This window comes from Aquarana catesbeiana, linkage group LG08 (assembly GCF_042186555.1).
Source record: "Aquarana catesbeiana isolate 2022-GZ linkage group LG08, ASM4218655v1, whole genome shotgun sequence".
Taxonomy (NCBI): Eukaryota; Metazoa; Chordata; class Amphibia; order Anura; family Ranidae; genus Aquarana; species Aquarana catesbeiana.
Genome location: NC_133331.1, coordinates 41,726,261 through 41,754,117, shown reverse-complemented (window position 1 = coordinate 41,754,117; position 27,857 = coordinate 41,726,261). Strand labels below are relative to the sequence as shown.

Genomic DNA, 27,857 nt, shown 5'->3' with positions numbered 1-27,857 from the left:
TATACTGAATGGACCCATAAAGTGTTTTCTGTGTATGTGCATATATGTATATTTATGTACAGTTCCTCACAAAAGTGAGTGCACCCCTCATATTTTTGGTAATATTTTATTATCTTTTCATGTGACAAAACTGAAGAAATGTCACTTTGCTACAATGTAAAGTGAGCTTGGCTGGTGGCGGATCACTGTTTTTCACGTGGTGTAAAAGGGGTAATATAGCAAGGGCACTTTGGATTTGACTTTGCACTATTTACACAAAACTTTTGTAAGTAAATTAATGTTAATTGATAACTTAATTTGATTTAATGTATTATATTATTATAACACTATGGGCTTGTTTACTAAAACTGGAGAGTACAAAATCTAGTGCAGCTCTGCATAGAAATCAATCAGTTTCAATTTTTTTGTCAAAGCTTAATTGCACAAGCTGAAGTTAGAAGATGATTGGCTACCATGCACAGCTGCACCATATTTTGCACTCTCCAGTTTTAGTAAATCAACCCCTATATGTGTTTTGTCCTCTTTCCTCCATTAGGTATGACTTTAACTGTTGAGACACTTAGTCTCTACACCATATTTTTCCTTTGATGAAGGGCAAGCTTAGAATGACCCTACAATATTAGGTAGGCAGGTGAAAAGTTTTAGTGGTGGATAAGTGCTATTTCATGGATTCTGCATAGAAACATTGCAAATGATTGGACACAATTTCAGATTTTTTGGGGGGGATTTTATTTTGTTGAAGATTGGTTACTTTATTATACAGTGACTGTGCTGTACAATCTGTTTTATAGTATTATTAACATATATTTATTTGTGGGTATCTTGGGGGGCTGCAGTCACTTACTTATTTTGCACATTATTGAGTTGGTTTATTGTGCTAGACACCAAGCCCAGAACTCTCTGGGATTTATTTAGGCCTGTTTCACACTGGGGCGGTTTGCAGGCGTTATTGCGCTAAAAATACCGCCTGCAAACCGCCTCCGCTGTTTGTTCAGTGTGAAAGCCCGAGGGCTTTCACACTGAAGCGGTGCGCTGGCAGGACGGTAAAAAAAGTCCTGCGAGCCGCATCTTTGGAGTGGTGAAGGAGCGGTGTGTTCACCGCTCCTAAACCGCTCCTTCCCATTGAAATCAATGGGACAGCGCGGCTATACCGCGGTAATACCGCGGCTATAGCCGCGCTGTACGAGCGGGTTTAACCCTTTTTCGGCCCGCCAGCGGGGGTTAAAACCGCACCACTAGCGGCCGAATACAGCCGCAAAAACGACGGTAAAACAGCGCTAAAAATAGTGCTGTTTTACCGCCGACGCCCCCACCGCCCCAGTGTGAAAGGGGCCTTAATGCACATATCTTATGTGTACATGGGGATTCCCATTTTCAGTCATTATACACACACAGGCTGTGCTCCCCACTTTGCTGTGCTATACAATGGCTGGGCTTTACTTTTGCTCATTACAATTCAGGTAATGTGGTCCTATTCAGCCTTTTGCAGTTGTTTACTATGTTTTAACCAGAATGCACCTTTAATTTTAAAACAGAACACTACAACAGGTCTTTATTCAACCTTACTAACTATGTAACTATGTAACAACGCTTTGTGGTGATCACACTAGGGGCATTGAGGTGTCATCTAAAATGAACGGCACTGCAATGCACCACAGCCAGTTTTTTGCATTACTGCCATGCACAGTTGTTATTCCGATCTATGAGTCTGTTGACGTGTTAAAAGTGTTACTAAATCCACAACAGTAAAATCAGTCTGTATATGCAGTAAAGCGTGCTTGTTATTCTCACTGTGGAACCTAAGGGGTTAATTCTGTGCATTGTGTAAAAAAGCCGTTTGATCCTGTCTTCTCTGATCCTCCCTTTCTTCCACAATCCATCTCCTGATAGTACAGAGCCTCGGGGGCACTCTGCACATGCTCAGTTTGGTGTGTATTGTTAGAGGTTTTTTTTGGGAAGGTGCATGTGATCGGCACAGGGCCAATCAGCACTGTCCAGTTATAGGGTCAGGAGTCATGCAGCCTCATAGGACAGTCAGAAGAGAATGAAAACTCCTCCTACAAGCTTTAACGAGTGCTCGGCCAGACACTGATAGAAGTCACAAGACTTCAATTTTTTTTCCTTTTTTTTTTTTTTTTCCTTTTTTCTATGTGAATGCACTTTTTTAATTACCCTGCAATGTGATATATTCACTTAATTTTTTCTACTTTTTGTATCTATGTAATAAATGTATATTTGTAATAAATACATTTTATTAAAATTTAAATTCGTTTTCATTGCCTTAAAAATCCCTTTAGAGGTTTATGTAGTTTTCCTATTAATATTACGGGATGATGGCAATGACACATCCATACCACCAGGGTCAACCATATATATATATGTCACAAGACTGCTATATACTGCTGATGAGAAAGGGTATTTAGCAGTTTATATTTACAAAAATAATTGCATTTCCATGTTCTGTGTACTGTGGGAGACCAGATATAGTGAATGCAGAGTCCTGGGTTTAGTAACACTTTAAAAGAGGAGCTCCAGCCCCCCCCCCCCCCCCCTCCCACCTAAAAAAAACAAAAATCAGCAACTACAAATACTGTAGCTGCTGACTTTTAATATTAGGACACTTACCTGTCCAGGGATCTCGCGATGTCGGCATCCCAGCCAATTTTTCAATCGGCTCTCTGGGGCTGCTGCCGCCATTCCTTGTAAGGGAAAATGGCAGTGAAGCCTTGAGGCTTCACAGACGTTTCTCTGCTGCGCATGTGCGAAGCACGCTGCGCTTTGTGAATGGCCCGGCAGTGGGGGAAGGAGGAGGGGGGCCGAACTTCCAGGGGACCTTTCTGCAGCGAGGTTAGCCGGAAGTAGGGATTGGTACCCCCCCAAAGGTGCAAAATGTGGCACTGGAGGTTGGGTGGAGCTCCGCTTTCATCACAGTGCACCTCTTTTGTAGTTGATATCTTATTGGTCACAATTCCATATTCTAACACATATTCACCCTCCACTGTAAAGGGAACCGCAGCACCAAGAGCACGCAGGCTCCACAGTGATATCATGCAGCACAGAGACCGTGATCCCAGAAAAGGTTTAGAACTTCTGTGAGGAGTTTTCGTGCTTCATGTGTACCTGCTGTGAAGATCTTTTCTTACTTTCTCTATGGTTACTGGGATAGGAAATTAGTAGAATCTCTTTAAAAGAGCCACAGGTAGCACCCCTGTCAGGTCTGGTTTTGTGGTCTGTACCCTACTGCTGAGATGTCCCCTTATTTCCTGTGAGATCACTTGAACAAAGTGAGGGTAACACACCCAAATGGAACACAAGCAGCAATACAAATCTGAAAGAGGTTCAGATACACCAATCTTCTGTGAAAGAAAACACTTGTCTAGGTATTTTTAGAATCTATAGGCTACATTCTAGATTGGGTTGAGTAGATACACTCACTGGTCGCTTAATTAGGTACACCTGTTCAATTGTTTGGTAACACACATTGCTAATCAGCCAATCACATGGCAGCAACTCAATGCATTTAGGCATCTAGACGTGGTGAAGATGACTTGCTGAAGTTCAAACTGAGCATCAGAATGGGGAAGAAAGGGGATTTAAGTGACTTTGAACGTGGTTGTTGGTGCCAGATGGACTGGTCTGAGTATTTCAAAAACTGCTGATCTACTGGGATTTTCATGCACAACCATCTCTCAGGTTTACAGAGAATGGTCAGAAAAAGAGAAAATATCCAGTGAGAGGCATGTGGATGAAAATGCCTTGTTGATGTCAGAGGTCAGAGGAGAATGGGCAGACCGTTCTATCATCTCGGTTCGAGATGATAGAAAGGCAACATTAACTCAAATAACCGCTCATTACAACCAAGGTATACAGAATACCATCTCTGAACGCACAACACATTGAACTTTGAAGCAGATGGGCTACAGCAGCAGAAGACCACACTGGGTGACACTCCTGTCAGCTAAGAACAGTAAAATTAGGCTACAATTCGCACAGGCTCACCAAAATTGGACAATAGAGGATTGGAAAAACGTTGCCTGGTCTGATGAGTCTCGATTTCAGCTTCAACATTCAGATGGTAGGGTCAGAATTTGACGTAAACAACAAGCATGGACCCATCCTGCCTTGTATCAATGGTTCAGGCTGGTGGTGGTGTAATGGTGTGGGGGGATATTTTCTTAGCACACTTTGCGCCCCTTAGTACCAATTGAGCATCGTTTAAACACCACGGCCAACCTGAGTATTGTTGCTGACCATGTCCATCCCTTTATGACTACAGTGTACTCATCTTCTGATGGCTCCTTCCAGCAGGATAATGCACCATGTCACAAAGATCAAATCATCTCACCACTGGTTTCTTAAACATGACAATTGTTGGAAGAACAACAGCATAGTAGCTTTATATACTGTGAACTATACATATGCATTATACCTGTCTATACCAGCAGGTGGCACTGCAGTATTATAGTGTGTATCTATGATATGATGTAATGGGAGGAAGTACTGTTTTTCCTCTGTGTGTACTTGAGTGTGTTCAGTTCCTGTTTCATGTTTCTCATGCTGTAAGAGATGTTCTGTAATCCTCCATAAAGGCAAAGCTATTGCGGCAAACAAGAAGCTTCACAACAATGAGGTCACTTTACTCCAATGGCCTCCACAGTCACCAGATCTCAATCCAATAGAGTAGTTTTGGGCAGGGCCACCACCAGGGAGGTACTGCCTGTACACATGTAAGGGGCCCGCGTGTCCAAGGGGCCCGGACCACAGGTCAAAACCCGGGCTATATTTAACAAGAGGAAGCTGCTGTCAGAGCGGACCGTCTGCCAGGATGCAGGGGAGGGAAGAAAGGTGGGTGGATCCCATGTGTGTGCAGTTTGGGGCCCGCTGTCAGATGCTGTGTGGGGTGGGTGAGGTCAGGTGCCAGGTCAGAGGGCCCCATGGAGGAGGACATCAGGTGGGAAGGAGCCAGTCCCCGCTCTTTTGTGTGTGCAGGTTGGAGGGCTCCATGGAGGAGGAGGTCGGGTGGAGAAGGCAGCGATCCTGGTGGAGATGGGACATGGGCTCAGCTACCCCTCCTGGCAATGGTGGACAGGTGAGAGCTTGGAGGACTGGTGCTTTTTTACGTGTGTGTGACACTCCCACCTGTCCCACTGCCCCCTTACCTGTGACATTGCCTCCCACCTGTCCCGCTGCCCCCTACCTGTGACACTCCCTCCCACCTGTCCCGCTGCCCCTCTATCTGTGACACTGCCTCCCACCTGTCTCACTGCCCCCCTACCTGTGACACTGCCTCCTACCTGTCCCACTCCCTCTCACCTGTCCCACTGCCCCCCCACCTGTGACACTGTCTCCCACCTGTCTCACTCCCTCCCACCTGTGACACTGCCTCCCACCTGTCCTGCTGCCCCCCTACCTGTGACACTCCCTCCCACTTGTCCCGCTGCCCCCCTTCCATGACACTTCCCCCTCCTGTCCTGCTGCCCCCCTCCTGTCCTACTGACCTCCTCCCATGACCCTTCCCCCTCCAGTTCCGCTGCCCCCTTTCATCTGGCTGCCCCCTCCTGTCACGCTGCTCTTCTCCTGTGACACTCCCCCCTCCTGTCCCACTTCCCCCTCCTAACCCACTGCCCCCCCATCTGTCCCCTTGCTCCCTTCCTGTCCCACTTCCCCCCTTCTGTGGTAGGAGGGGATGGGACTGGAGGAGGAGGAGGAGGAGGACATGGCATGGAGGACATTTGACTGGAGGAGGAGGACATGGGATGGAGGAGATGGAACTGGAGCAGGAGGACATGGGATGGAGGAGATGGAACTGGAGGAGGAGGACATGGGATGGAGGAGATGGAATTGGAAGAGGAGGACATGGGATGGAGGATATGGGATTTCAGGAGGACAAAGAGGACATGGGATAGAGAACATGGGATGGAGAAGGGTGTGGGATGGCCAGTGGGCAGAGGCAGATTTGATGGGACAGCCAGTGGGTGGGCTCTGGGGAATGTTGGCGGTCATGCCCACAAGGAGGGGGGAGATTTGCATCATGGATGTCTAGCCGACAAATCTGCAGCAACTGCGTAATGTTATCATGTTGTCAGTATGGACCAAAATCTCTGAGGAATGTTTCCAATGCCTTGTTGAATCTATGCCATAAAGAATTAAGACAGTTCTGAAGGCAAAAGGGGGTCCAACCCGGAACTAGCAAGGTGTACCTAATAAAGTGGCCGGTGAGTGTATAGATCTGTTGCCACAGAGCTAGCATGCAGCCTAAAATTCATGGAAAATCAGTTTCTGTGTAAAGTGTCTCATATAGATATCCTATTTTGTGGAATGCATGTAGTAAGCAAGCATGGAATATTTTACGGTGTGCTAAGAAAGGTTTTTTTTACCCATGAATGATGGAGTTGTGCATAACCATCAACTGTGATCACAGATTAAAAGAGAAATCTTAGCTTGCTGAACAACTAAGGTGCATCCTGGGAGCAGCTGTCAATCTTGTGTGTGTTCATTCTGTGGCAGGTACAAGAGGAGCAGGTGCAAGTGCAGCACTTCACATTATTCTATTACTCACAGTCAGAAGAAACTTCTTGCTTGTCAATAAAATATATAGCCTTTAGCTTACAGATTTTTTTCCCTTTAATATGTTACAGTATGGGGAAAGCATCATTCTTTACACAAGCAGGCTTATTCCAAATAAAAGGCACACTGCAGTAACCCATTGCTAACCCTTGTTTCTCCGGGAGAGGTAAGCAGGCTGATTCTACCCACTGCCGCTGTGCTAATAATACAAAGGCTATTTGATTTAACTTAAAGCAAACCTGTACTTAGTTGTAGAGCAAATTAAATGTACAGTACATCCCGAAAGTATTCACAGCGCTTCACTTTTTCCACATTTTGTTATGTTACAGCCTTATTCCAAAATGGATTAAATTCATTATTTTCCTCAAAATTCTATAAAACAAAACACCATAATTACAATGTGAAAGACGTTTATTTAAAATCTTTGCAAATTTGTTGAAAATAAAAAAACAAAAAATACTTTGTTGAAGCACCTTTGGCACCAATTACAGCCTCAAGTATTTTTTAGTATGATGCTACAAGCTTGGAACACCTATTTTTGGGCAGTTTTGCCCATTCTTCTTTGCAGGACCTCTCAAGCTTCATCAGGTTGGATGGGGAGCATCGGTGCACAGCCATTTTCAGATCTTTCTAGAGATGTTCAATCGGGTTCAAGTCTGGGCTCTGGCTGGGCCACTCAAGGACATTCACAGAATTGTCCCATAGCCACTCCTTTTATCTTGGCTGTGTGCTTAGGGTCGTTGTCCTGTTGTAAGGTGAACTTTCGCCCCAGTCTGAGGTCCAGAGCGCTCTGCAGTAGGTTTTTATCAAGGATGACTCTGTACATTGCTGCATTCATCTTTCCCTCGATCCTGAGTAGTCTCCCAGTTCCTGCCACTGAAAAACATCCCCACAACATGATGCTGCCACCACCATGCTTCACTGTAGGGATGGTATTGGCTAGGTGATGAGCTGTGCCTGGTTTTCTCCAGACATGACGCTTGAAATTCAGGCCAAAGAGTTCAATCTTTGTTTCATCAGACCAGAGAATTTTGTTTCTCATGCTCTGAGAGTCCTTCAGGTGCCTTTTGGCAAACTCCAGGCGGCTGTCATGCCTTTTACTGAGGAGTGGCTTCCGTCTGGCCACTCTACCATACAGGCCTGATTGATGAAGTGCTGCAGAGATGGTTGTTCTTCTGGAAGGTTCTCCTCTCTCCACAGAGAAACGCTGGAGCTCTGTCAGAGTGACCATCGGGTTCTTGGTCACCTCCCTGACTAAGGCCCTTCTCCCTTGATCGCTCAGTTTAGCCAGGTGGCCCGCTCTGGTGGTTCCAAACTTCTTCCGTTTATGGATGATGGAGGCCACTGTGCTCATTGGGACCTGCTGCAGAAATTTTTCTGTACCCTTCCCCAGATCTGTACCTTGTTACAATCCTGTCTTGGAGGTCTACAGACAATTCCTTGGACTTCATGGCTGGGTTTTGCTCTGACATGCACCGTTAGTTAACGGGGACCTTATATAGACAGGTGTGTGCCTTTCCAAATCATGTCCAATCAACTGAATTTACTACAGATGGACTCCAATCAAGTTGTAGAAACATCTCAAGTATGGTCGGTGGAAACAGGATGCACCTGAGCTCAATTTTGAGTGTCATGGCAAAGGCTGTGAATTTTTTTGTTTTTTATTTTTAATAAAGTTGCAAAGATTTCAAACCAACTTCTTTCATGTTGTCATTATGGGGTATTATTTGTAGAATTTTGAGTAAAATAATGAATTTAATACATTTTGGAATAAGGTTGTAACATAACAAAATGTGGAAAAAGTGAAGCGCTGTGAATACTTACTAGATGCACTGTATACAGCATGCTTTGGGTTTACTCATCAAGCCCTATGGTTAAAGCGGATCCAGACTGCATCTGAGCACCACAAACCAAAAACCTATTTTATACATTTTTAATATTCAAAGCAAACTCGCCCATCCATCCATGTCTCCATGTTTTATTGTGCTGAGTAATGACTTTGAAAACACCTCTTAGCATTTCTGGCCATGGATATCTTTAGTAAGGGCAGATGATTCATATAGCATTTACTTTCTGGAATCCATTTGCCCTTAGCTCAGGCATGCAGGCAGGAGGGTGTTTTTCAATACCACACATCAATGCAAATGTGTTTTAACTAAAATGTTTGCACCTTACTGTTAACAAAGCAATCTGTTATTCCATGCAAGCTTCACATACATCCAAAGGAATACATAATAGTAATAAATTATGAATGCAAATACATCCCAAGGCAGCACTGCAATAAAGTGCTTAAACACAATAAAATACAAACTACAGTAAAACCTTGGATTGCAAGTAACTTGGCCTGCAAGTGTTTTACAAGACAAGCAAAATTTATTTTATACATTTTAAAAAAAGCCCTGCTTGCAATACAAGTAGTGTCATGTCACAACTGAGTATGAAATAGAAGAGAAGCGCCTCTAAGTGTAGCAATATGGTTACATTTAATAAAGGTACAACATTTAGGCTCGATTCACACTGCTGCGACTTGGGATCCGACTTGTGAGACTTCACATGTCGTGTGACATGTGAAATCCCATGTTAGTCAAGGAGAGCTGTCTTAATTAGCACTACTAAAGTCACTCCAACTTTAAAAAAGTTTTCTGTACTACTTCTAAGGTGACTTCTATCCGACTTGTGCCCATAGACTTTAATCGATTCACGACCGGCTCACGCAGATATACTGCAGCAGAATGGCTCCCCTGGGCGAAACCCCATACGGGTATGTCATATGCTTTTTCAGCCACCAGAGGGCGGGCGCGTGCCCGCTGCAGGGAAGGGGACCCGATGCGCGTGGCCGGCAGGCACGATCGCCGCCGGCCACTTGCGATCGTGTGCATGAGCGCCAGCATGGGGATTTGTGTGTGTAAACACACAAATCCCTGTGCTGTCAGAGGAGAGGAGCCATATCCTTTGTTCCTACTAAGTAGGAAAAACAATATGTCTCCTCTCCTAGTCACTCCCATCCCCACACAGTTAGATCACACTGAGGGAACACACAGTTAACCCCTTGATCGCCCCCTAGTCGTAACCCCTTCCCTGCGGGTGACATTTACACAGTAATCAGTGCATTTTATAGCACTGATCGCTGTATAATTGTCAATGGTCCCAAAAAAGTGTCCGATCTGGTCGTCGCAATGTCGCAGTACTGCTAAAAATCGAGATCACCGCCATTACTAGTAAAAAATAAATAAATAATAAAAAGGCCATAAAAATGCCATAAATCTTTCCCATAGTTTGTAGATGCTATAACTTTTACGCAAACCAATCAATGTACGCTTATTGCGGGGTTTTTTTTACCAAAACTATGTAGAAGAATATATATTGGCCTAAACTGATGAAGAAATTTTTTTTTTTTTTTTTAATTTTGGGGGATATTTATTATAGCAAAAAGTAAAAAATATAGTTTTTTTTTCAAAATTGTCGCTCTTTTTTTGCTTATAGCGCAAAAAATTAAAACCGCAGAGGTGATCAAACAGCACCAAAAGAAAGCTCTATTCGTGGGGAAAAAGGACGCAAATTTTGTTTGGGTACATCGTCGCACGACCATGCAATTGTCAGTTAAAGCGACACAGTGCCAAATTGTAAAAAGTGCTTTGGTCAGGAAGGGGGTAAAATCTTCCAAGGCTGAAGTGGTTGATGGAAGTTGCCTCCAAGACGGATCCTCATGTTATTGATGTGATCTGGATCCAAAATTACAGGAAGATTACCCAGGCTTTCCCTGAAGTTGCCTTGAAGTCACATTGCTACAAACTTTTTATGTGGACTATAGACAGAAGGACTTGTGAATAAATGGTTGTGGAAGGAATAATCTGAGTTTCCATTATTTCTTAGGTGGAAATTCGCTTTGATATACGAGTGCTTTGGATTGCAAGCCCGTTTCTGTAACGAATTATGCTCACAATACAAGGTTTACTGTAAACTCAAAATGAAATGCAATATATCAATGTTTATATGTGTCCATGAATTAATCTCTACTAGCAATAAGCCTCAGGAAATGAACTCCAATTGTTATCTGGAATCCTGTATTTGGACATCCACACATCACCATCGTGACCCTTATGCCGTGTACACACGAGCGGACTCTCCGGCAGACTTGGTCCGGCAGACCGGACTCCGTCGGACAATTCGATCGTGTGTGGGCTCCAGTGGACTTTTTTTCCCAAAAGTCAGACGGACCTAGAAATAAAACATGTTTCAAATCTTTCCAACGGACTCGAATCCGCCCGTCTGTATGCTAGTCCGACGGACTAAAACCGACGCTAGGGCAGCTATTGGGTACTGGCTATCAACTTCCTTATTTTAGTACAGTCGTACGTCATCACATACGAATCCGTTGGACTTTGGTGTGATCGTGTGTGTCCAAGTCCGTTCGTTTGAAAGTCCGGCGGACGTACGCTGCAAAGTCTGTCGGAAAGACTGTGGGACCCAGTCCATCAAAAAGTCCGCTCATGTGTACGCGGCATTAGAGCTGAACTCCAGGAATTCAGCCATTTTGTAAAATGTGCTGGCACACTATGGGGCTGATTTACTAAGGGCAAATAGACTTTGCACTTTGCAAAGAGCAGTTGCTCCAAATGAGCAGAAGCTCTGCTGACTTCCATCATCCAATCATGTACAAGCAAAAATGCTGTTTTTTTTTTTTTAATTTTTATATTTTTCTGCCATGTGATTGGATATTCTTTGCAAACTGAAGCTTTATGTCATTTACTAAGCTCTAGAGCAACTGCACTTTTGCGCACAGTCTATTTGCCTTTAGTAAATCAACCCCTATGAGTTAAAGTACAGCTCCACCCATAAGGGGAAGCTCCATTTGTCTGCCTCCTCCCCCCTTCCGCTGCCACATTTGGCACCTTTTGGGGGGGGGACAGGTTTTGACAGGTACCTGCTCCCGCTTTCGGCTCAGTTCGCCATGGCGAAGTGAGTTGGAAGTTTGGCCCCTCCCTCCTCCCCCCCCCACAGCTGACCCATTCACAGAGTGCAGCGCGATTCGCACATGCAGTAGGAAACCGGCTGTAAAGCTGCAAGGCTTCACTGCCTGTTTACCTTAGCCGAGATGGTGATGCCTGGACAGGTAAGTGCGCTAATTGTCAGGAGCTACAGTATTTGTAGCTGCTGACTTTTAATATTTGGTGTGTGTGTGGGGGGGGGGACTCTTTTTTAAGTCCAGCAAGGTGCCTGCAACCTTGTGAACAAATCTCTTTTATTTACATCTGACAGTTTTACATTTTTCAGTAAAATGCTTGTCTTAATTATGTTTTTTTTTCTTTTCCCCCAAAACCAAAATGCACTTTTTACATCCATGTACATGTGTGTTTACATGTGTACGTGATGACGAATCTGATTGCAGTTCATATTTACGCACCTATGTGCAATTCTCCATTGAAAACAATACACCTGAATTCAGGACCGTAAATAAAAAAATGCTTTTTTAACTTCTGTATGCATGAGGCAATACTCCTCAAACTCTGAAACATCCAATATGAAAAATCTAGACAGTGAGATAAAAAGTTACAATAATGGCTCACAATGAGAACTTTCTGAAAATGCAGTATACTGTAGTTAGCTTGTAATCAGTAGGCCAGAGGGTGCACTATGATACAGGCTTTGCTTGCTGTACGCACTGGAATGTATTGCATACGATCAATCAGTCATGCTGTATAAAATAGGTTCAGATTATTTAAAGATTATTAAAAAATATATATTTATCCATGCTAAAATGCGTATGATGTGGAACGCACCTGTTCTCTTTATGAATGTTTAATTACTCATGCAGGACTACAGGGATAACATTCATTGGCAGGTTTTGCTACAAATGTTCCAGAACATAAAAATGACCATTATTACTAGATTAGAAATCTGCATGTAATGAGCCTTATCTCATATGTGCTATTGAAGCTAAATATCTGTATACTACTGGGAAAGGGGAGAAAAGCTAATGATAAAAATGTATGGCCCATAGTAACCAACCCAACCATCCATTTCATGTTTTTAAATGTAAGGTTACACATCTAGGCCCATATATGAAAGGGAATCTCTGGCTGTATAAAAAAGTAACCCATAATAAATCTACTATAAATACGGCAGAAATGTTGTCAAATAATTACAAGTTCTCTTTTTCTGAACTGGTAAAATTTTTTAACAGCTTCAATACAGGGCACTTTTACCCCCTTCCTGCCAAGGCCAATTTTCAGCGCTGTGACACTTGTGAATGACAATTGCACAGACATGCAACACTGTACCCATATGAAATTTTTATAATTTTGTTCACATAAATAGAGCTTTCTTTTGGTGGTATTTAATCACCACTGGGTTTTTTATTTTTTGCTACATAAATGAAAAACATCAGAAAATTTGAAAAAAATAACAAAACACGTTTTTCTTTGTTTCTGTTATAACATTTTGCAAATAAATAATCTTTCTTCATAAATTTAGGTCAAAATGTATTCTGATACATTTCTTTGGTGAGAATAACCCAAATCAGTGTATATTATTTCGTCTGTAGGAAAGTTATAGAGTCCACAAACTATTGTATATATATATATATTTTTTTTTTTTTTTTTTTTTTTTCTACATACTGTCACCCGTGCCGTACAGCATTGTCATATTACTGGTGTGCCAGTGATCAGGGACATTGACTGGTGACAGTATGTAAAAAAGAAATGTATTGCTTTTTTTTTTGTTATTACATTTTTTTTTTGCAATTTTTTTTAGAAAATTTTTTTCTAATGCACTGTGACCAGAGCAATACATTGTTACCATAGTAACACTGTACTACGCTGGGGAAGTGATCAGGATTGTCTTTTCTTTACACATTACAATTGCCTATACCAAAGAATGTGATTGGCCTGTCTGTACCATGTGTTCACTGTGACCAATCACAGCTAGCAACACAATTGAATACGATGGATGGCATGAAAGGAAGCCATCCATTGTTTACAACTGTCATGTGATCTGCTGTGATTTGTCATAGAGATCACATGACACTGGCAGCGGGCCAGTGCAGTGATCAGTCACCGGCTGTGTCCGGTGGACACAGCTGGTGACAGATCACGCTGCTGCGCGGCCCTGCTTTTTGAGAGGATGCCATGTCATGTGACATCCACCCAGAACGTGAGAGCAAGAAAAAACAAATGCAGGCACCTCTGAGTTAGACTGTAAAGTGTGTATTAATAAAAACACATAGTAACTTACATCTAGGTAAACAAGAAAGGGTACATCTGTGGGTAAACACTCTGTGAGGCATCCATCACACTGGTCAGTTCCTGCCGGCCAGGAGAGCCTACAGAGCGGCTGAGACAGCTGAGACAGTATACCTTCTACTGACCAGTGTGATGGATGCCCCACAGAGGGTTTACCCACAGATGTACCCTTCCTTGTTTACCTAGATGTAAGCTACTATGTGTTTTTATTAATACACACATTACAGTCTAACTCAGAGGCGCCTGCATTTGTTTTTTCTTGCATATCTTGGAGACCGCTTCTGCTTCCCTTCTAAGGCTGGCCCTGAATCAATAGACTATTTTTAGGCTGCATAGCAGCCCACTGCCCACTTGGACTTCAGTACTATAGGATCTGTTTCAGTACCAGCGCCACATGTATATTTGTCAGAATGGGAGAGCCCTGAGGGTGGAAGGTGTTAACAGTATAGTATTTAATTCACACTAGTAATGCAATGATCTGCATTTTAGCGCACACGTCAACACAGTGCAACGCAAGTAAAGAAAAAAACGTTGTCTTTTCATTAATTATGTCCCTGACCCACAAACAGGAACAGGATGTGATGTCACTGGGAACATATAAAATGCATAGCATTGTATTGTGCACTAAAATACAGGTCAACACACGTCAAAATGTGCATCAATACAGGTCACTGTACATCCATTTTACTGCAAGTCAGTCAGCCTTAGAGGTCAGTGTATAGCTTGTCAGTCTAGATAGCCAGCCACATGTGTTTCCCAAAATAATGACTCTTCTGCCTAACAAAGGAAAGTGGGAGTGATAGATGTGTGATGGGAGTTCATAATGATCAGATTCCAGTGTAAAGTTAGGTTCACACTATTGCGTGTGGTGCAGCTCGTGTTTGCCTGGGCAGGAAAAGGATCCTGACCCTTTTTTTTTTGTGTTGCACTTACCTATGTTCATGTGTGTTGCAGTAAAATGTAGACAGGTTGCATTTTAACTCAATGCACATGTACACAATATCTTGTTGTAAATGAGGCCCAAAGAAAACCACTATTTTGTGCGTGTCTTTGCAGCGACCTTTGTTGATTTGGTGCAGAAAACTGCTGGTCACTGCACATGATGGGCATGAGCCCTAATTGTGCAGTGTGGATGACCATTCTGAGGCTGCATAGGCCTGCTTTGCTTTGTGCTGCATGTCATTGGGCACAGCAGATGCTATTAAGATGGGTTTCTCGGCACCCAGGATGTAAACACTGCAGAAGGTTGCCACAAAGAGTTAAGCACCGACATGGGGTTTTAGGTTTGAATAGCTTGTGGAGCCCAGATTTTTGTTATAAAAGTGTATTTTTACTTTAAGGCCCAACTCCAGCTTTAAAAAACAAACAACAATTTATATGATTAACCCATGAAAAATTAAAAAATGCAACTTGCACTGCAATACTCACCTTCCCCCGACTCTCTCCCCTGCAGACACCTCACTTCTTGCTGCTGCTGCTCCTCTGGGTTGAATTATTCCCGTGTCTATCAACTCACTTTCTGTAAGCCCAGGTTGTCAATGGGGATGCATCAACACACTTCCTGGGCTCATAAGGAATATTGCATAGAAGAGCACTTACACATCATAATGTGAAGGGGGGGGGGGGGGGTAGTTGGGCTTTAAGATGTAGTATGGAATACGCTACCCAAGAAATAATCATGGTAAAATCAATAACAGGGTTTAAAAAGAAACTAGATTGCTTCCATACAACTTATCATATGCACACTTCTAAATATACAAATAGTATGGGGTTGTTTTGACCCAGGAAAAGCAATCCATCCTCCATTTATGGGGTCAGGAAGGATGGTTCCACCAGTGAGGAAAGATTGACAGCATCTGCCAGGCTTTTTCCTTTTGTGTTCTTCTGAAGCAGAACTGATGGACGTAATTGATGATCATCTGTCTTCTGTTTTCAGCCTAGCTGATATAACTATGTACACTACACTGAAAAAATGGCAGCAAGAAATTGACAGACTTCAATGAGCGCAGGTTTACATTTGCTGAAGACACCATAAAATATATTATTGAAGCTTTTGTGGATCATATTGGACTTTTGTTTAGGCTATCTTCTGTTTTAGAAGTATACCTTCTATGACAAGATATAGGAAGACAGGGTCTAATGCTCATAGGTAGCCAAAACCACAACTGCCTCCAATGTGAGTATTTATCTTATCTATTGTACAACCATTTTTTTAGCCTTATTGAAAAACTGAACCTTTAACTACAAGCTATAGAACCGTTTTTGAAGTTTTATATTTTTACTTGCTTGCTGTTCTGTGTCTTGATTACAGTTTCACATACATGTTAAAAAAATGCCATTTTTATCATCTGTTTATCAGATTAAAATAGTATCAAAGGTGTGGCGCTTTCACATATAGTTCCTAATGAGAGTCCTTTTCAATATGTGTAAAAATTCCAAAGTATGGCATTCAACCTGTGCAATTTTCACACACAAGAGGTTCTATAGAGGTCCTCCACCAAGAACAAAGCACACACTGACCCTTACCCTCAGTAGTGGACCACTTAAGATAATGGTCAGATACGTTCAATTAACCCAGCTCCAAGACACAAGATCCATGGGATCACTGGATGTCTTTTACCTCACTGGCAGGAGGGCTTCCAACAGAAAAGGACCTCAACTCATGCAGGGTATGGAGATAGATAAAGAACAAAACATAGGTATAAACTTGCATATCAATCCATAAGAGCAGCAAGAAAGTTTCCAACCATAAAGATAGATGACTTCCATGGCGCGGCAACATCACGTGACCAAGCTCCACCCAACACGTTTTATCATACAGACGCATCAGGGCATGACGCCCCTGCGTTGGTTGGAGCTTGGTTACGTGACGTCGCCACGCTGTGGAAGTCATCCATCTTTATGGTTGGAAACTTTCTCGCTGCTCTTATGGATTGATATGCAGGTTTTATACCTATGTTTTGTTCTTTATCTACCTCCGTACCTCACATGCGTTGAGGTCCTTTTTCCGTTGGAAGCCCTCCTGTTAGTGAGGTTAAGGACATCCAGTGATCCTGTGGATATTGTGGCTTGGGGCTGGGTTAATTGAACGTATTTTACCATTATATTAGGTGGTCCACTACTTAGGGTAAGGGTCAGTGTGTGCTTTGCTCTTGGTGGAGGACCTCTATAGCACCTCTTGTGTGTAAAAATTGCACGGGTTGGATCCCATACTTTGGAATTTTAACACATATTGAAAATGACTCATTGGGAGCTATAAAAAATGTTGCACCTATGACACTATTGTTTTAAAGTTTAATTTCCAGTGAACTGTACTAGTTCCTGCCTGTCATATACCTTTATATCCTCATAATATTGTAAGCACGGTGTATTGTGGTTATTTAGTATCAGATTATAGTCAAACTCCAGACGGATATTAAAAACACTAATTAATGCATAATGTATTCATTAAAAAATTTAATATGTAATGTAATTTAATGTAAATCCCTTTACCTGTCTTTATATCAGCCTCCTGTATTCCAATAAACAGGAGCATGCAAACTAGAAGAGGGAAGGCCAACCCTAGACGTTAACCAGACTCCTCTGCACTGCACAGGAAGAGAGATCAGACTGAACGAGATGTGCTGTCACAGTGCAGTGCAGGTCAAGGTTCTGATTGTGTTTTCCGACAGGAGTTTTAAGATCAGAGAGATGCAAGTCTATCGGCCAGTGAAACAGTTCCTATATATGTATTTCCACTTTTTGCTTATCTGTTTGCCTGAAGTTTATCTATAAGGGTGAAGTTCAGTTAATCCCCCCCCCCGCAAAATATTATGCTTTATTCCATCAATAAAATAGATGTAAAAGATTTTCACTCACAAATATAGTGCCTATAGACCGGCACTGAGTGTTTCCAGTGATACTTTTGGGGCTAACATGCGCCGTTCCGTCTCCTGGGGTTGGCGTGCGATCCAAGCCTCGATATGGTGTGGGTTGGGGCAGGAAGTGACGTTGGCGTTACCGAGAAGCTACCGAGAAGCCTCTACGCGTTTCACATCCAATCATGCGTCTTCAGAAACTTAGAGCTGCCATCTTAGTTTAGGTATTTATGCCTACTGCCAATTCATTGGCCAATCAATTTGCTGCCATCTTAATTACTGGTGTTCTATGGCCTTTCTTAGATCTAATAGTTTCCTCCTTTCCTCATATCTCCTTTTCCTATAAAACTGGAACTTAATGCCCCAGTTAGTGCCCATCTGTTCCTTATCTATATTGTTGTGCATTAAATGTATACTCGCCCCAAAGGGAAGGCTGGAAGGACCTTACAATCTTAGCATATATATAATACTTTACAAATTATTAAAACTTTAATACAAATTTAATAAAACTGTCAAAACTCCTTTTTTATAATTTATTGATTTCCTTGTGTATGCTACCGTTATTAGAAATATATCTGTTTAAACTAAGCTGAAGCGCCAATAATACCATAGGTGACCATTAAAATAGAATAAATTAAATTAAATCAAATCCAACTGAATTAGAACAAATTGGATTAGATTAAATTAAATTAAGTTAAATAAAAAATAATTATATATTATTAAAAATAGAATAGAAATTTAAATTAAAATTAAATGAAAAATGGGTAATTAATCTAATAATCTTCTATAAAACAGTTGATATCCAATTCTACATTCAACCCATTAGGTTTTATCGTGTTGAATTTAAAAATCCAATATATTTTGTTAAGCGAAAATCATAAGCAAAAGATTGCCGCTCCAGTCTCTCAAATCCGTATCAAGACACCCGCCCTAATGGAACTCACAGGTGCTGGCTCTGCACAAGCTTGTGGAAAGAGAAAAATATCCTGGACGGCCGCACACCATAGAAGACATCTTTATTGATATGAAAAAATAAAATCAAAATGCAGTCACCTCATGTACAGGGAGGAACAGGAAAGATAGCTAACATGTTTCACGCCCCATCATGGCACTTATTCATAGCTGAATGATTAAAGTTTGATCATGGGTATATATAGGGACTTCAGGTTTTCAGGTTTTCAGGTTGTCATGAATGCGGCCACATACAGAGATGAGGCCATGCGACAACTATCGGACACCACTACCTATTGCAAATTAAGGGGTGACCCTACTGAGTCATTTAGGGCAGAGCTCTCCTCATTGTTGGATCGAGCCATCCGAATGGGTCTATTCACACAAAAAGAGAAGGATATGTTTATACCTATGTTTCCTGTTATGCCAATTTTCCTCCATCTCCCTAAACTACACAAAGGGTTAACTCCCCTCACAGGGAGACCGATCCTGGCAGGCATAGACTCACTAAATGAGAGATTGGGTCATTGGGTGGATCAGCAACTGCAACCATTGGTAGTGGAGCTGCCAGGTCACCTCCGTGACACCAAACAACTTTTATCTAAACTTAGTGGTTTAACATGGAATGAAAATTACAGTTGGATAACATGTGATTTTTCCAACCTGTACTCTTCAATTCCACATGCCCTGGGTCTACAGGCGGTATCCTTCTTCTTAAAGAGATCAGGAAACTTCTCTCTGGCTTCACAGGAGTTCATTATCATGTGCCTGGAATATCTCCTTACACATAACTTTTTTATGTTCGACGGGGACTTTTACCTCCAAAAGTGCGGGGCCTCTATGGGAGCTAAGTTCTCACCATCCCTGGCCAATTTGTATATGGGATGGTGGGAGAGGTCCCGCATTTTTGGACCTGAAAGTCCCCGTCGAAAAGACACTGCATTCTATTGTCGATATATAGACGATCTCCTGTTCATTGTCTCTGAGCCACACATCTGTTTAGATCAATGGTTGGAGTATATGAATGATAATGCTTTAAATTTAAAATTTACAGGACAACATGAATCAAAGTCTATAGAGTTTCTAGATGTTAAGCTCACAGGAGACAACAATGAAATAATTTCAAATCTCTATAGAAAGCCCACTGCGGGTAATATTCTTCTACGTGCAGACTCTAGCCATTCGACCCATACCATCAAAAGTATTCCAGTGGGCCAATTTCTAAGGCTGAAAAGACTTTGCACCAGACAAATAGATTTTGAACAGGAGGCCATACATATGTCATCTAGATTTGAAGCTAGGGGTTACCCCAGGTCAGCTATCAATAGGGCTTTGTCCATTGCAAATAAAACACCTCGGGCCAATTTGCTAATGGACAAACCCAGTAACCACAGTAGACGGAATAGATCAGAAAAATCCCATTTTGTTCCAACATTTTCCACTCCGTACAGTGCTGAATTTCATAAAATAAAGAAAATAGTTACCAAATATCTGCCGGTGTTGTCTAACGATCATAGCTATTCTCAAATTTTAAATAAAGGCATACGTACAGTATCAAGGAAAGCACCTTCTTTAGGTGGACTTTTGTCCCCTAGCCTTTACATTAGCAAAAAACAAACTGCTCATTGGCTGCAGTTTAAGGGAACATATAGATGCGGTGGTCGGTCTTGCACATATTGTCCCTTCATAAAAGGGGGTGACACTGTCACATCTACTTCAACAGGCAAATCATATAAAATACAGTCCTTCATCAATTGCAACACGCGTTACATAGTTTATGTCATCACATGTACCATTTGCTCTATTCAATATGTTGGCAGGACCACTCGCAGACTGAGGGATCGTCTTTACGATCACCTCTATGACATAGAGAAGGAACATGCCACTAACATTGCTCGCCATTGGGTTGATATTCATTTCAAGGATACTTCCAGCCTGACCATTCAAGGCATTGAAAAAATTGTTAAACCTCCTAGAGGTGGGGACAAATTTGGCATATTGTGCAAACAAGAGGTTCGGTGGATTTTTAATCTAAATACTAGACGTCCCACCGGCCTCAATTTTGAATGGGACGTGTCCCACTTTTATCAATAGATATGCACCGTGTTATGCCCATGTGTATACTCTATTGAATCCAAATAACATATTGATTGATTTAGGTCACATTGACTCCCACAATATCTCACATACATGTGTGTCTATCGTGATACCTTAGCCTAAATATATTTAGTATATGACGTAATGCTCCCTGGTTTATATTTGTCAGTGGCCATCTTTCACTTCGATTTTTTGTTTTTTGTTCTTCCGATTTGCTATCAATTTTGTGCATTTTTCCATGTTTTTTTCGTTTTTTTCCCGATGTTTTTTGATTTTTTGCGATTTTTTTGCGATATTTTGTGATTCTGCGACTTTTTGCGATTTGTGCGTTTTTTGTGATTTTTTTGTGATTTTATATATATTTGGTGATCCATTGCTGTTTGTGATCTACTTAGAGCCTGGAAGTTTAAATTATAGTTTTTGTAACAAAATTATCATCTTAATCATGTTATTGCACCAAGTATAGAGAGACTATGTCTCCTACACATCTATCCACACAATATCTGTTGATTTTCTAGGGTTCTTTGAGATTCAACTGAGAAAATCAGTAGCGTGACCACCTTTCCCATAGCAGTTACAGGTACAACGAGATCATTGCTCTTTGTTTACTGTTCCTTGCATAGCCATCCAGGTAATATTTATAGATCTCTATAAATTTTGGACCACTGTCTGAAGTTTACGTTATTTAGCACATATAGCTAGTCTATTAAAAAGATGTTAACGTAACTCCTTTAGGGTCCCTCTCTATTTTCCCACCTTTTCCATGCACCATTTAAATGCTTCCCCATTGGATGACGATTTTTTGTCTTTTTCTTCTCTTTTTTTTCTTGGCCGTTTGTTGCAAATTTGAGATATATTTTTTGTTTATGTATCCAATATGAATGGATTCCAGACATCGTTGAATGGGGCTTGCGTTCTTCTTGAGTGCATGGATTTATGTGGGAATAATGATTTATACATAATCATTTTTAAACGAAAATCAAGGTTTTATTTACACAATTTTCAAATGTAATTAGGTTTATATATTTCAGGATGATGTGTATATATGTATAGACATTATTGATAGTGCTGGGAATAGGATTATTGGTATTTTCACATCAATTTCTTGTATATGTTATTTTGCGATTTTGCGATTTTGTATGGTTTCAGCATGTTTTACATTTTTACGAATTTTGTTTATCATCATTTATACACAAGTTTTCCTTTGAGATTATTTAGCATTTATGATTTGAAAATTAGTGTTGTTACTTTGTACTTTGCTATTGTTTAATATTGTTTTAGTATTTATCATGGTCTTCATCCCAAGGTTATGGATGTACACAATGGGAGAAGTTGAATAATGCGAATAGTAAAAATAATCATGTGTCATGTATATACATATATATATGCACACTGGTTCACTTAGTAAACTTTTTTAGTTTGGTGGACCTTTATAGGCATTATTACATTGTCATGTTAGCTTGTCTTCAAATTTTGATTTAAAATTCAACTTCACATCCCAGGTGTCTCCTATCTCTTGGGTGTCGGTCTAGAGTTTGATTATGTGGGCAGGTCTCTATTTGAGACCATCTCTGGATTGGCTATCAAAACCTGAAGTCCCTATATATACCCATGATCAAACTTTAATCATTCAGCTATGAATAAGCGCCATGATGGGGCGTGAAACATGTTAGCTATCTTTCCTGTTCCTCCCTGTACATGAGGTGACTGCATTTGGATTTTATTTCTTCATATCAATAAAGATGTCTTCTATGGTGTGCGGCCGTCCAGGATATTTTTCTCTTTCCACATATTTTGTTACGCGATATCTCCCTGCATAAATGTGAAATTCTCCAATTTTGGTCTACTTTGTCTATAGCATAAAATTTCAGGTGTCGTGGGTCTCTATTATGTGTGTTCCTAAAATGCTTTGAGACACTATGGTGCCTGAACCCCTTCCTTATGTTTTTAATATGTTCCCCTATCCTAATAAAGAGTTGTCTCGTTCTCCCCACCTACTGTAGCCCACAGCTGCATTCCAATATGTAGGTTACGTCAGTACTACAGCACGCGATGAGTTTTTCAATGTTATATTTTAATATGGTTGTGTTTGATTGGAATTCCATTATTTTTCTTGTTCCTTTGTTAGTAGTTCTACAGGGTTTACATTTGCCACACTTATAAAAACCCTTATGGTCAAAGAAGGTTACCATTTTTTTAGGTGGGTCAGGTACATTTACCACAATGAATTTAGGTTTGGATGGTAGAATCCTACTTAAATGGGGGTCATTACAGATAATTGGCCAATTTTGCTTTACAATTCCCTCTAGGAATCTGTACTCAGTGTTGAATCCCATCACAAATGGCACTTAATTTCTCTCTGTTTTCTTCATTGTTTTTTCTTGTAGCATAATATCTCTATTCAGACTTTCTACTTTGTCTCTGGTACACTCCAATTCTCTCCTTTCATAACCCTTGTCCACAAATCTTTCAGTTAGGACGCTTGTTTGTTGCGAGACTCCCATCAGGTCACAATTATGCCTAATTCTGATGAATTGGCCTTTCCACTGGGGGTGATGGCAGCTGCTGAAAGGGATGTAACCGTTATGGTCTGTATACTTAAAGTACATTCTGGTGTTCAACTGCCCCCCATTTTTAAAAATCTCCAGGTCTAGAAAGTTAATAGTTGTTTTATGTACATTTACAGTAAACCTGATGCCATATTCACTTGAGCCTTTACAAATTTGTTTAGGTTGTCCTGGCTGCCTTTCCAGACAATCAGTATGTCATCTATAAATCTTTTGCATACCTGTATGTGTGGCCAACACTTTCCAAATATCTTCTCCTTCTCCCATTTGTTTCAGAATACGTTGGCCACACTTGAAGCATATTTATTACCCATACCCACCTCCTTTATTTGTCTGTAATACTTGTCTGTGTTTATGCCAAAAGAAATTGTTTCCCATAGCCATCCTTAAGCCCTCCAATAAGAATGTTCTCTGTTTAAGCTTTAGATCTGGTTCTTTAATGCCCATGCTACTGCTGCCAGTGCATCGGTTTGTTTTATATTAGTGTATAAAGATTCCACGTCTATGGTCACCAAAAGCGTGGAATCAACACTTACCTGCTTAAGTGTGTTAATGACATCCTTGCTAATGAATGCCTGCCCTTTCCCTGCTGGGGGTTGTAGGAATACATCAAAGTATTCTCCCAATCTGGAATGGACAGATCCAATTCCACTAATAATTGGTCTACCCGGTGGTCTAGTTTTGTTTTTGTGTACCTTCGGAACCTGGTAAATTACTGCCACTTTTGGTGCCTCTGGAAGCAAGTACCTGCCTTCTTTTTTCTTTATTATTTTATTTGAAATCCCGTTGTTTAGAAACCCCTTTAATTTAGTTCTTAATTCCTTATTGGGGTTCTTATTTAGTGGTTGGTAAGTTGTTGTATCATTAACTAGCCTGTCCGATTCCAATGCGTAACCCTCTTTTGTTAAAATGACAAGTCCCCCTCCCTTACCACTATATCTTTCTGTTTTTGTAATTTCTTAATGCTCTGCCAAACTCTGTCCTGCTTCTTAGTTTGTTTTGGTTTAATACCTTTAATTTCCTTTTCCACCATTTTCTTAAAAAACTTCTATATACTGGTTAGAATTGGATTTTGGGTTGAACGTGATTTGTTTCTCAACTGACTATGTGTATAGTCTATACTAGTATGTTTTATTACTTCACCTTTTTCCAAAAAATGTATTTTCAAATTTAATTTTCTCACAAATTTTTGTAGATCTATAAAGGCTTCAAATTGATTAAAATATTTGCTTTGTGCATACTTAATTCCTTACTTAATCTAATACTAATAACTCTTCCTGTGAAAAGTCTATGTTTGTTAAATTAAAAATACCCTCTCCTCGTTTTCTCTTTTTCTTTTTGCTTCCCCCTCTACAGCCTCTCCGTCTTGTGGGTTTCTGTTCCAACCCCCCCCCGTTCGCTTGGTAGGTAGGTATTGGTGGCTTGTAGGGTTCCCTCCAGTCCCTCCATTCCCCCTGCCATTGTGGGGGTCTGTAATTTTGATTATAATAGCCTCTACCTCTGCCTCTGGGTCCTCCTCTCCAAGGGCTAGAGTAGTGACCCGTCAGTGGTTGGTAGGGATAGTGGTTAACTACATTTCCCCCGCTTCTATTTTATTTGGTGTGGCCTTATTCTGAGCTACTGTGGTTTGGGTACTTGTGCTGGGTGTGGAGTCTGATGTTTTATTCTTGCTAGTAGTGGGTATATTTCCCAATGCGGTATTTGCTCCTTCTATATTGGGCCTTCGTACTTCCATATCTTCATTCGAGGAAGTATTGTTTGAATTAATTGGTATGTCATCTTCCTGCCATTTGTATACCTTTCCCGCTACATAATCTTTTTTGTCTCTTTGATATTTTTTTTTACTTTTTTATTTTTTACCTCATTATCCATTTTCACTAGATACTCCTGTAGTTTGCTGGCTCTAGTTTTATAATCATTGCTTTACACATGTGGTACCATACTCTCCTTAATATTATTGATGTTGCTCTCAATTTTGGTTAATTTTATCCTTCTTCTTTTGATGATGATGTCCAATAGTCTGTTCTCACATCCATTGAAAAAAACCATACCAAATTTTGGCAAGTTCCTCATCTACTAACCCATCATTGGGTCCCACATCCCATCTTAATCTCTTTGGTGTGATGTTAGCATCCCTATATCTCTCCAGTGTGGTGATGTCGTACTAAACCCTAACTTGTTTGTCCATAGCATTTTTTTTAATGTTTAAAAGACTGTTCTAAATTCACCGCTGTGGTACTGTCAAAATTTTCAAACAAACCACCCAAATCTAGCCTTCTATTAGCTAGAAATGAAAATACCTCCATTAATGCTGCCCGTAAAGTGTTTACTAATACATATCTCCCAACAGTTTGAGATGGGAATGAGGGACACCTAATAGCAAACATATGTAGGCATAGCACACGCCCCCGTCACACCCTCTTAAAGGAGAATTAACCAAGAAAAAGGTTATTTAAATCGGTTGTATACCTTTTTTTTTAACTTTCACCTACAGGTAAGCCTATAATAAGGCTTACCTGTAGGTAAAAAAAATATCTCCTAAACCTGTACGGTTTAGGAGATATTCCCCTCGCAATGAGCAGCTGACTGCAGCGGCACATGCGCACAGGGGATTCTCGGCTGAAAGCCCGGCAGCCGCCAGACTTTGCCGGAAAAAAAGTCTCCTGCGCGCATGCGAGGGAGTGACGACATCGCGGCTCCGGCCACTCACAGCGCCGGAGCCGCGATACCCGATATATTGGATTTTCAACTTTACAAATGCAGCAATTTAGAAATTGGATGAAAGGTTTAGCACTGGGAAACACTTTTTGAAGGATAAAAAGTGCATTTTATATACAACTATATAGATCAGACCAAAATGAGGGAAAAATGAAGAGGAGAGAGAGACATTGCTCCAAATCAGGGACAGTCCCTCAAAATCAGGGACAGTTGGGTGCTATGCTAATAGTAAATAGCTGGCTTCGCAAGGAAATCAATAAATTATAAAAAAGGGGTTTTGACATTTAATTTGTAAATGTATTGATTTGTAAAGTATGATATATATGCTAAAGTATGATATATATGCTTTGAGACACAGTGGTGCCTGAAACCCTTCTTTATGTTTTTAATATGTTCTCCTATCCTAATGGAGAGTTGTCTCGCTGTTCTCCCCACGTACTGTAGCCCACAGCTGCATTCCAATATGTGGGAAGAGTTTTTCAATGTTATATTTTAACATGGTTGTGTTTGATTGTAATTACATTGTTTTTTTATTTAACTTAATTTAATTTAACCTAATCCAATTTGTTCTAATTCAGTTGGATTTGATTTAATTTAATTAAATTTTAATTTATTCTATTTTAATGGTCACCTATAGAGTATTATTGGCGCTTTAGCTTAGTTTAAACAGATATATTTCTAATAATGGTAGCATACGCAAGGAAATCAATAAATTATAAAAAAGGGGTTTTGATAGTTTTATTACCTTTGTATTAAAGTTTTAATGATTTGTAAAGTATTATATATATGCTAAGATTGTAAGGTCCTTCCAGACATCCCTTTGGGGCGAGTATACATTTAATGCACAACAATATAGATAAGGAACAGATGGTCACTAACTGGGGCATTAAGTTCCGGTTTTATAGGAAAAGGAGATATGGGGAATGGAGAAAACTATAACATCTAAGAAAGGGCATAGAACACCAGTAATTAAGATGGCAGTAAATGTACTTCCAGTTTTGCGGCAAATTGATTGGCCAATTAATGGGCAGTAAGAGCATAAATATCTAAACTAAGATGGCGGCTCTAGCTTCCTGAAGATACATGAATGGATGCCAAAGCGTAAAGGCTTTTGGGTAACACCAACGTCACTTCCTGCCCCAACCCGCACCATATCGAGGCTTGGATCGCACGCCGACTCCAGGAGACAGCCCAAAAAGTATCGCTGGAAAGACTCAGTGCAGTTTGCTTTCTGTGTGATCCTGAGATCAACCAATGTGGAGATGCATGGAGTGATTACTGGCATACTGTTTGGAAATCTTCAGATATGTTTATATGAGTGGAGTGGTATAACCTAGCATAAACCAAAGACGTCTTTTTATTTTGTTTCTGGTGAGTGTTCATTTTAGAAGGTGGTGGTGTCTCACGAATTGGTGGAAGTTTTCCAATAACGGATGTGGATTCGGATAACCAGTTCTTGAAGAGGAATACTGGGACTGTCATTTTGTTAAACATAGGATTTTCATTCATTCACCAATATTTTATATTAAGTAAAAAATTATTTTCCCTATATTACTGTAGTTCACTAAATATGCACTTGATTGATTTTATGATTAATTATTGATGGATTATTGATGAATATTATTCACTCATTTAGGGTCAGCACAGTTATCCTTTTTACTGTAATATTGTTCACCTTACATTATTGGTGGGCAATCTATGACCGCAGCAGATCCGCTACTTAAAGACACATTTACACATTTTTATAGATTTATATTTTTGCACCAATGTTGCACGAGAGCTTCGGCTGTCCGGGAAACTCCCTCCTGATTAGCGCCATTTGTGCCCGCTGCTGTCAATCAAAGTCAATGAGCCAATGA

At 40.8% G+C, this 27,857-nt stretch overlaps 1 protein-coding gene across 2 annotated transcripts in view; it reads right to left on the bottom strand.

The window, feature by feature from the left end:
- LG08H10orf90 (linkage group 08 C10orf90 homolog) overlaps nucleotides 1–27,857 on the bottom strand; it is a 367,755-nt gene that overhangs the window by 227,698 nt on the left and 112,200 nt on the right. The window lies entirely within an intron of this gene.